The following is a 10,206-nucleotide window of genomic DNA, read 5'->3' as shown; positions in this document are numbered from 1 at the left end:
AGTTGCAGTTCAACATGTGCAGGCAGGCCAAAGTTGCATGGCCCTGATTGAAACCAATTAAAACACAAACCTTATTTTCTATATATTTCTGCTCTCCAAAAATACACAGATATACACAAACTCCTAATCCAGGTTCAGTTTGCTGTGTCTTTCATGTACATTGCAATGTATAAGATGCCCTCTTTTTGATATGGGAAATATTCCCAAGAGTGCTTTCATGGCAGGAAAGTCATTCCATGGGAAATGGCATTGAGAGCCCAAATGATGAACCTCTGCTGTAAGAGAGCCCTCTGGGAATGAAATGAAAAGAATTTCAGCACAAATGTCTAATACCAGAAGACATAATGTATAGGATGATATATTTCTGATGAAGTGCAAGCTGTGTTCAAAGAGTATTGTAATATTTTTTCAGGATAATCTGGTTCCATGTCACATCTGCTTTATTGGAAACCTAAGGGGGCATATAATGTTTATTTAGCTGAAGAGTATTTTCCTGAAGTCAGATTTAGAAGTTTCACAAATCATTTTATTTCAGTTGCTCTATGAAAAGAATTTAATTAAGCAAAAACAGAAAAAAATGATATCAAAGAAGTTGCCCTGATGTTTTTGAACATTTCACCCACATATGAGAGCATGAGAACAGCCCTGCCAGATCAGGCCCAAGGCCCATCTAATCTAGCATCCTGTTTCACACAGCGGCCACCAGATGCCATTGGAACCTACAGGAAGGAGTTGAGGGCATGCCCTCCCTCCTGCTGTTACTCCCCTACAACTGGTACTCAGAGGCATCCTGCCTTTGAGGCTGGAGGTGGTCTATAGCCCTCCAACTAGTAGCCAATGATAGACCTCTCCTCTATGAAGTTATCCAAACCCCTCTTAAAGTCATCCAGGTTGTTGGCTGTCACCACATCTTGTGGCAGAGAATTACACAAGTTGTTTATGTGTTGTGTGAAAAAGTACTTCCATTTGTTGGTCCTAAATTTCCTGGCAGTCAATTTCATGGGATGACCCCTGGTTCTAGTGTTCTGTGAGAGGGAGAAGAATTTCACTCTATCCACTTTCTCCACACCATGCATGATTTTATAGAACTCTTTCATGTCTCCCTGCAGTCGTCTTTTTTTCTAAACTAAAAAGCCCCAGGTGTTGTAGTCCTGCCTCATAAGAAAGGTGCTCTAGACCCCTGATAATCTTGGTTGCCCTCTTCTGCACCTTTTCCAGTTCTACAATGTCCTTTTTTAGATGTGGCTAGTGACCAGAACTGGACGCAGTACTCCAAGTGTGGTCGCACCATCATTTTGTATAAGGGCATTATAATATTAGCCGTTTTATTTTCAATCCCCTTCCTAATGATCCCTAGCATGGAATTTGCCTTTTTCACAGCTCCTGCACATTGAGTCGACACTTTCAAGTGAGCAGTCCACCACGACCCCAAGATCCCTCTCCTGGTCAGTCACCGACAGCTCAGATCCCATCAGCATATACTTGAAGTTGGGGGTTTTCATCCCAATGTGCATCACCTTACACTTGCTAACATTGTACTGTATTTGCCCTTTTGTCGCCCACTCCCCCAGTCTGGAGAGATCCTTTTGGAGCTCCTCACAATCCGTTTTGGATTTCACTACCCGGAAGAGTTTGGTATCATCTGCAAATTTGGCCATCTCGCTGCTTACCTCTGTTTCTAGATCATTTATGAATAAATTAAAAAGCACCGGTCCCAGTACAGATCCCTGGGGGACCCCACTTCTTACTTCCCTTCATTCTGAAAACTCTCCATTTATCCCTACACTCTGTTTCCTGTCCTTCAACCAGTTACCAATCCACACATGTACTTGTCCCCTTATCCTATGACTGCTATGTTTTCTTAGGAGTCTTTAATGAGGAACTTTGTTGAAAGCTTTTTAGAAGTCCAGGTATACTATGTCAACTGGATCACCTTGATCCACACACTTGTTGACACTCTCAAAGAACTCTAAAAGGTTTGTGAGGAAAGATTTATCTTTGCGGAAGCCATGCTGGTTTCCTGAATAGCAGGGCCTGTTCTTCCATATACTTTACAATTTTATCCTTGAGGATGCTTTCCATCAATTTGCCTCAAACAGATATTAAGCTAACTGGCCTGTAATTTCCCGGATTGCCCCTGGATCCCTTTTTGTGGTTTGTGCCAGGAATGCACACCTGCTGGGAATTGGCAGTTCGTGGCAACTGAACTTGCCGCATTCTGTGTGCAGCCGCCCTAAGAATTTTGCATGCCCACGCCTTGGGCATGCCAAATGTTCTCCCAAATTTGCTCCTTCAGTATGGGGCCCATTCTGATCAGCACTAGTAAAGATGGAAGATGGCTTGGACAATTTAAAATGCATAGTTAGGGACTTGTTTGGATGTTCCAGGCGTGTGATCATTGAAGACCAGGGATGTGTGCTCTACGTTAGGAATGTGCGAAGCAGCTCGAGGTTGAGCTGGTTTGCCATTGAACTGGGCCTAATCTGTAGGGATGTGTGTTTCGTTTTGGATACAAAACGTTTTGTGCACAAAACAGGCCATTTCAGCTGTTTTGTAGCCAAAACAAAACACCCAATGCTCAAAACAGAAAATTTTGTAGCCAGAACAAAACGTCCCTGTTTCGGATACAAAACGTTTTGTGGTTTCGGCTGTTTTGGAACTCCATTTTGCAATCACAACAAGTCTTTCTCCTTCAGTCTCCATTTTGAGTTTTGACATCTGTTTGAATTTCCAGCCCTTCCAGCCCGCAGATTGGCCAGCGAAAGCATGGGCTGATCTGATGGAAATTGCCTCCTTATTCCTTTTAAGCAAATTTAAGGGTAAATTTTACCCTCATTGGCTAGTGGGGCACTGTGCATTTACCCTCATTGGCCAGTAGGGCAGGGTGCATTTCATCGTTGTTTCACACTGTTGTGTGTAGATCTGTTGTGTGCATTTCGGACGGGGGGATGTGGATATGCACGACCTTTCGAAATCTGCCTGATTTTTTCCCAAAGCTCTGCTGTTGTTGATGTGTGATGTTGATGTTATTTGGGGTGGATTCAGGGCAGAAAGGGGGCTTTGGGGGCAGAAGAGTGGTTCAGGTGGTAGTGCCCCAATGGGTGCCTGCTACCACCCAGATTCCAAAGGAATTGGCTGGTTTTTAAAGAATTTCTGAAGTTGACATGTCTTTGGGGCAGATTTGGGGCAGAAAGGGGGCTTGAGGGGCAAAGCAGTGGGTTGGGTGGCAGTGCCCCAAGGGGTACCTGCCACAACCCAGATTCCAAAGGAATAGGGGAAAGGGCTGATTTCTTAGGAATTGTTGAAGTTTACGCTTCTTTAAGGCTTTTTCTCCCTAGGCAATAGTGGAGGTTTCAGCAGACCCGTAACTCCACCTGGGGGGCACTGGGGTGGCCGGGAGTGAGTGGTGGTGTAGTGCACATAGGGTGCCAACCACCCCCATGGGTTGCTAACCCATGGGGTGCTGGGTTCTGTTGTTTCTGATGTGTTCTGAGTGTACATTCTGTGGTAGCATATGAGATTTTCAATGACAAACCATGAATCCACTCTCATATGCTACCAGAGAATCTGAATCTACACTCAAAACATCTCAGAAACAACAGAACCTAGTACCCCATGGGTTAACAACCCATGAGGGTGGTTGGCACCCTATGTGCTCTACACCGCCACTCACTCTGGGCCACCCTGATGTCCCCCAAGTGCAGTTATGGGGCAGGAATTATGGAAGTCCATCATTCCCTATGGGGAAGAACTTTACAGATGCGCAAACTCCATTACATCTTTAAAAATCAGCCCTCTGCCCAATTCCTTTGAAATAATTCTGGCAGCTTCCTTGCCCCGACTGGGCACTACCACCCATCCTACTCTGCTCTGGGCCACCCCTTTCCCCTCAACATGAAGCTATACATTTGCTGAAACCTCCATTCTTCCCTATGGGAAAAATCCTATACTTCAAAAATTCACCAAAAACCAGCCCTTTGCCCAATTCCTCTGAAATGTGGGTGGTAGTTTCCACCCATTGGGCACTATCACCCCCACCCACTAGTTTTTCCCTGGGGCCATTTTTAAAAATCCAAAACATTTCGGATTCAGATTTTGCAATTTCGAACAAAGAACAAAATTGGGGTGTTTCGGATTGGCTGATTTTGAACAAAGAACAAAATGGGGGTATTTCGGATTTGGGCCAAAAACAAAACAGAAAAGAAAAAAACGCACAACCTTACTAATCTGTGGCTCATCCTCAAACCAAACAGGACCTGGGTTGGTTCGGTTCGTCTTGACATTGAGCCAAACCACCTGGGCTGATGGGGGTTCTATACGTTTTTTAAAATTTAAACTTACGGCTGGGTCCAGAGGTCATCTGGGGGTGCTGCCATGGCAGTGGGAAGATCTCAGAAAGTTTTCTCTCCCCCTCCAGCCTCCACCCAGTCTTCTTAGGGCCAGGTTGGTCCATTTTGGGGCCTTGTCGGCCCTCTCCCAGCTCAAGGTGGTCATTTTGAATGCTGCTGTGCACGTGCACTGGCTATTTGTGTGCCTGGGTGACTTGAACTGGCCCAATAAGACTGCGGGGAGGCTGGCGGGGAGAGGGGAAACCTTTGGAGGACACCCCCCCACGGCCATGGCTGCACCTGCCAGAGGCCACCAGACCCGGCCTTTAAAAAAAGGCCTTTTAAAAAAAACCTTATAGGACCCCCTCATTTCGAACCAGGCCAGAACCGGTTCGGCCTTGAGCTGGACTGAGGCCCAGCTTGAGATGCACTGAACCTGCTTCAATTTGAGTCTGGTTTAATTTGAACCGATCCAGGCTTCCTGGTTTCGTGCATACCCCTTCTCTGCTTTTTTAGATTATAGGCCCTTTGGGGACAGGGGGCCATCTTATTTATGTATTTTTATTTGGGAACTTCGAGAACTTTGGTTGAAGAGCAGTATAAAAACATTCTTCTTCTTCGTCGTAATAGTATTAATAGGGTGGTGGGGGTCTCGCTTCTCTACACATACGAATACGAATATGATAGAAATTTATATAACGCTTTTCAACAAAATTTCCCAAAGTGGTTTACAGAGATATGAATGAATGGATGGATGGATGGATGGATGGATGGATGGATGGATGGATGAATATGGCTCCTATATAATTAAAAACAAATAATGGAGCTGCTGCTCAGTGTGAGAATGACTTATAGCAAGCCACGCTGACACGCAATGACACAGTGGGCTTATATCAGGGGTTCCCAACTTGTGGTACTCAAGATGTTGCTGAACGACAACTCCCATCATCCCAAGCTACAATGTATTGTAGTCGGGGATGGTGGGAGTTGTAGTCCAGCAACATCTGGAGTACCACAGATTGAGAACCCCTGGCTTATACAATGAGGACTCTACTGCAGCGTAGCTTTCCTGCAAGAAATGCTACATTTGAAAAAAAAAAACCTGGATGAGGAGATGTTTTGCATTATCTGGTAATGTGGAACATGTCACAGCTTTATTTTATAACAGTCAATTTGATTTGGCTGTGGAAAGGGCCAGATCCTCAGCTGTTGCCCAGTGTTGCATGGTGTTGTGCAGCTGTGCTCAGCTGATCTATGCAGAGATAGCATCTTTCTTCAGTTGTGGAAACGGTCACAAATGGTTCAAGGTAAATGAGTCTTGCTTACCAACTATAAAATTGCATTTTTCATTTTCTTTAAAACTGCTATGCCCAGAGTGTTTGGTATGCCTTCATGTTATGCTATGCCTTCATGTTTGGTAACTAGGGCTCATTTGTGGATTGGTACATTGTTGGATTTCAACAGTATTCTTCCTTTCTTCCTTCTTCATTTTAACAAGCAGAGCTAATTCCAAGTATGTCCTATATCTAGCCTAGTTACTTCTGCTTGTTTACCTTCTAAGGAGAAAGAGTCTTTGACACCATGCCTTCTTTATAGGGACATAGACTGGAAGGAAAGAACCCTCTTAATTGCAATTAATCAGATAATATTTTGCAGTTTGATTGGAACATGGAAGCAGCAATTCTTTTTAGAGGCACAGTTTTACAAAGCATATGGTTCCTGCTAATTAAAAAAAAACCAAATACAAAACTACCAGTTATAAAAGTATTTGGTGGGTTCTTTTAAGAGCTGCAAAACCACTTCAGGAAACTACATCACAGTGAGGAAAGCAATTAGAAAGCAGCAATTGCCACATGATTCTCACTCATTGTAATGACAAATGGTGTTTATTTTTTCCTTTTTTAAACCCATCTAATTTCTCTGTATGCTTCTTTCCACATCCACATTTTTAGTTTGCTTTCCATTAGTGATGTGAAAACTGAGGGCTGTCAGAGTGCCCTCAACGAAATGGGTTCCCTCCCATCCAGGTGCGGGCTGTAGCTCAGTGGTAGAGCATCTGCTTAGCATGCAGAAGGTCCCAGGTTCAATCCCCGGCATCTCCAGGTAGGGCTGAGGAAAAAAATCCTGTCTAAGGCCATGGAGGGCCACTGCCAGTCAGAGTAGACACTACTGAACTAGATGGACCAATGGTCTGACAGTAGCTGACAACTTCCTATGCTCCTATGTTCCTAAGGCTTGTTGTGCCTTACCTTGGCAGATGGGATGGAAGACAGAAGATGATGATGGAATGGCCAGGAGAGTCATTCCATCCCACCACATGAGGGCTATGAGCAGCCTCACAGATTGCCACTGGCCCCTTCTGAAGTGCCGGACCCTCCAGCAGCTGTCCAATGAAGCTTGTTCCTGACGTCAGTTCTCAGCAAACCATTCTCTACTCGATTTGGAACAGACTCAGTGTCTGTGGGCTTTTTCAGTGAGTGTTTTGGGAAAGCTCATCTGTTTCCTGTTCTCTTCTGGCTCATAACATTGCGCTATGCATGTTGATGCACCTTATCATATGGCCCTCTGGGAATTGTAGTTCCCATCACCAACCATGGCAAAGATCTAGAAACTCAACCCCTTTCCTCCCCCAAACGCCCTAAACATATCAAGGAACAGGAGAAGGTTTCATATCTGGATGGGGAATAGCAACCACATGTTTACTAGAACAAGTGGGCGAATTGACACAAAGTGCTAAGATGAAATAATCTGTTTAGTTTTGCTTTAACGTTTGTTATTGTCAGAGATTATCACCTCTATGTTTCAGTGTGTTTTTGACTGTCCCTCACTTCAAACGTGGTTTGTTTGTTTTTGGTCGAAGTCCTGGATACTAATCACAGCTCAGATGTGCTTTAAGGCTTCAGTGAACTGTAGAGTCTCTGAGCTAAAGCTTGAGGCATAGCTAAGAGAAGATCCTAAGCACAGACCATCCAGGAATAAATCTTCAAGTGACTATTGAAAACCATTTTGGAGATTTCATGGCCTGAAATTGTGAAAAATATTAGGGGATATGGGGGGGGATCCCTATATCCATGGAAAGCCCCCCCCCGTCTGAACCCCAACTGCCCTGGTTTGCATTTGACTACATGTGAGCATTGTTAAGATGGGGCCACTCTGGGAAAAGCATCTGCCTGCTTTCATGCAGGAGGTTCCAAGTTCTCTCCCAGGTATCTCCAGATAGAGCTGAGAGAGACTTCTGTCTGTAACCTTGGAGAAGCCACTGCCAGTCTGTGTAGAAAATACTGAGTTAGATGAACCAATAGTATGACTCAGTATATGGCAGCTTCCTGTGCTCCTAACATTATCAGCCATGAAATGCAAGGTAAGGCTGTCCAAGCCTGGATAGGGCTGGTTCTGTGAACAACCTTCATGTCTAATGAGATTTTTTTTTAGACAAGACTAAATATAGAATGAAAAACAAATTGACAACTGATAATCACATAAACGTCCCACTGACAGAAACTCGGAAGCTGCCAAAGGGTATCTAAGAAACATGCCTATAAATCAGCATAATGTCCATCCCCATGAGTGGGTGTAAGGGCCAAAAACTTCATCCATCGTCCAAGGATGCAGGGTGACTTCACAGAGGGTCACATGACAACCTAACAGGCATCACTTCTGTCCCCCTGGGGCTTGGGGGTTTAGGAGGCACAAAAGTTGTCAAGGGGATGTAGATGTTCCCAGTCTTATTATTTATTATTTGATTTGATTTCTATACCACCCTTCCAAAAATGGCTCAGGGCAGTTTACACAGAGAAATAACAAACAAATAAGATGGAACCCTGTCCCCAAAAGGCTCACAATCTACAAAGAAACCTAAGATAGACACCAGCAACAGTCACTGGAGGTACTGTGCTGGGGGTGGATAGGGCCAGTTACTCTCCCCCTGCTAAATAAAGAGAATCACCATGTTAAAAGGTGTCTCTTTGCCACGTTAGCAGGGGTTAGTCTTCATGAAACTTCTCTGAGGCAAACCGGGTGGGCACAATTTATCCCATCAATTTCCTCACTATGTAATCTTTTACCCCACCTCTTTTTGTGCTCAGTGCAACCACAACTAGGGATGCCCCCTAGCTTCCCATTCTGACTGCAGACACATCTGGAAGCCATAACAAGAGAATGTGGTTAAGGATGATGGGAGTTGTAATGCAGCAACATCTGGGGACCCAAGTTTGAGGCTCCCTATGCTATAGCATGGCCCCTAAGATGAGCTTTGTCCTCACCAGGACAGAGTGGTGGTGTGGAACCAGGCTCCTTCAAGCATTCTTTTGAACCCTGAAACCCCCTCAACATGTTTGCTGTCCAAGTCAAATGCTCAATGGATCCCAGTCAATTTCGAGGTCAATCGACCTGCTCATACACATCCCTATCTAAATCAGTCAGTGAACAACTAGGCAACCAACAAAACAAAACAGTTCAAGGTAATAAAAAAACCCCAGCCATAGGCATATGTCCTAATTCACTTTCTTTTCCTTTTGCTGTTGTATAACGGAATAGATAAAGATTGTCAGTCTTTTTTCTTTCTTTCCTTTTTTGCCACCCTGCCTGCCAAATCCTAACTACTTGGGGGTTCGGTTTTATTTTTGCAGCATCTGAAAATGTCTATAATTGGCAATCTTATTGCATGATGTGAATTCTATCAAGTTAATTTTTTTAGTAATGGTTATTTGACACTGTAAGTACTTCAGATTCTGAAATGAGCACTCACAGAGCTTCATTTCAAAAATATTTGAATATTTGATTTTTTAAAAAAATCAAGAACAAAAAGTAAAGCAGAAATCTGACTGAGGGAATGGGTGATACTTTTTCCACTGTCACTGAAATGGCTAACAAAATCACCTGTTATTTTGCAAGACCTCATGGAGTCATATGCAGAACTCTGCATAATTAATTTCCGTTATGTCAGTTCCCAAGGGCATGCAAACATGTCTTCTGATAAATCTGGCTCACAAACCTGACAATGTCTAATTGAGTTATTGGCATGTTTATTGATACAAGTATCAGCTGATTTTGTACTAACTGGAGAGTTCCAGCATTTCTAACTGTGCCACTTCCCAAGGGCTGTATCAGATCCACTTTATCTCATCTGTAACCTTCACATTGTCCAATAAAAGTGACAAGCAACATGACATCTTGAATAATATGCTGGCCACAGCATCATTCTCATGCTCTTCGGCTTCCATACTTCTTCCAGATGTAAAGACTTTCAGGCCAGAGCAGAGTTAGCCAAGTCACTCAGTACCAGTGTTATAATTTTTTTTCATCTATGTGCAGAATGAGTTTTATTCTGTGTGGCAGTATCAAGGCACTGTGTGCACACATGCATTCAGAGGGGGACCTTCCCAATTCAACCTGTGTGGGATCTAAAATTGACTGAGCAGACATCAAAAAACATCTGAGCATGCACACATGCGCACGCCTTAGAGGGAACACTGCTCAGTACTCTGGGTCCTTTTATCAATTACTGGGCTAAAGCCAACAAAAGCTAACAAAGTTCTGTTAAGTTGCTCCAGAGAGGGAGCAACTCCTACCCTTGCCCACCAGTAACTGGTATCCAGTGTCCTATTGCCACTGGTTGAAGCTGGTCTTGTGGTAACAAGCATGAATTGTCCCTTTGCTAAGCAGGGTTCACCTTGGTTTGCATTTGGATGTGTGTCTGCTGTAAAATATCCCCCTTAGGGGATGGGGTCATAGTTCAGTGGCAGAGCATCTGCTTGCATGCAGAAGGTCTCAGGTTCAATCTCTAGCAGCATCTCCAGATAGGGCTGGGAAAGATCCTTGCCTGAAACCTTGGAGAACTGCTGCCAGTCACTGTAAACAGTACTGAAGTAGATGGAGC

At 44.0% G+C, this 10,206-nt stretch overlaps 1 non-coding gene across 1 annotated transcript; it reads left to right on the top strand.

Moving 5' to 3' along the window:
* Window positions 1–6,361: 6,361 nt before the first annotated feature.
* On the top strand, window positions 6,362–6,430 carry TRNAA-AGC (transfer RNA alanine (anticodon AGC)). The gene has a single exon. It is a non-coding gene; the product is annotated as a tRNA-Ala (tRNA).
* Window positions 6,431–10,206: the final 3,776 nt, after the last annotated feature.

Source organism: Hemicordylus capensis, chromosome 4 (genome assembly GCF_027244095.1).
Source record: "Hemicordylus capensis ecotype Gifberg chromosome 4, rHemCap1.1.pri, whole genome shotgun sequence".
Classification (NCBI taxonomy): domain Eukaryota; kingdom Metazoa; phylum Chordata; class Lepidosauria; order Squamata; family Cordylidae; genus Hemicordylus; species Hemicordylus capensis.
The sequence above is the reverse complement of the archived record's forward strand: the minus strand, read 5'-3'. Positions and strand labels throughout refer to the sequence as shown.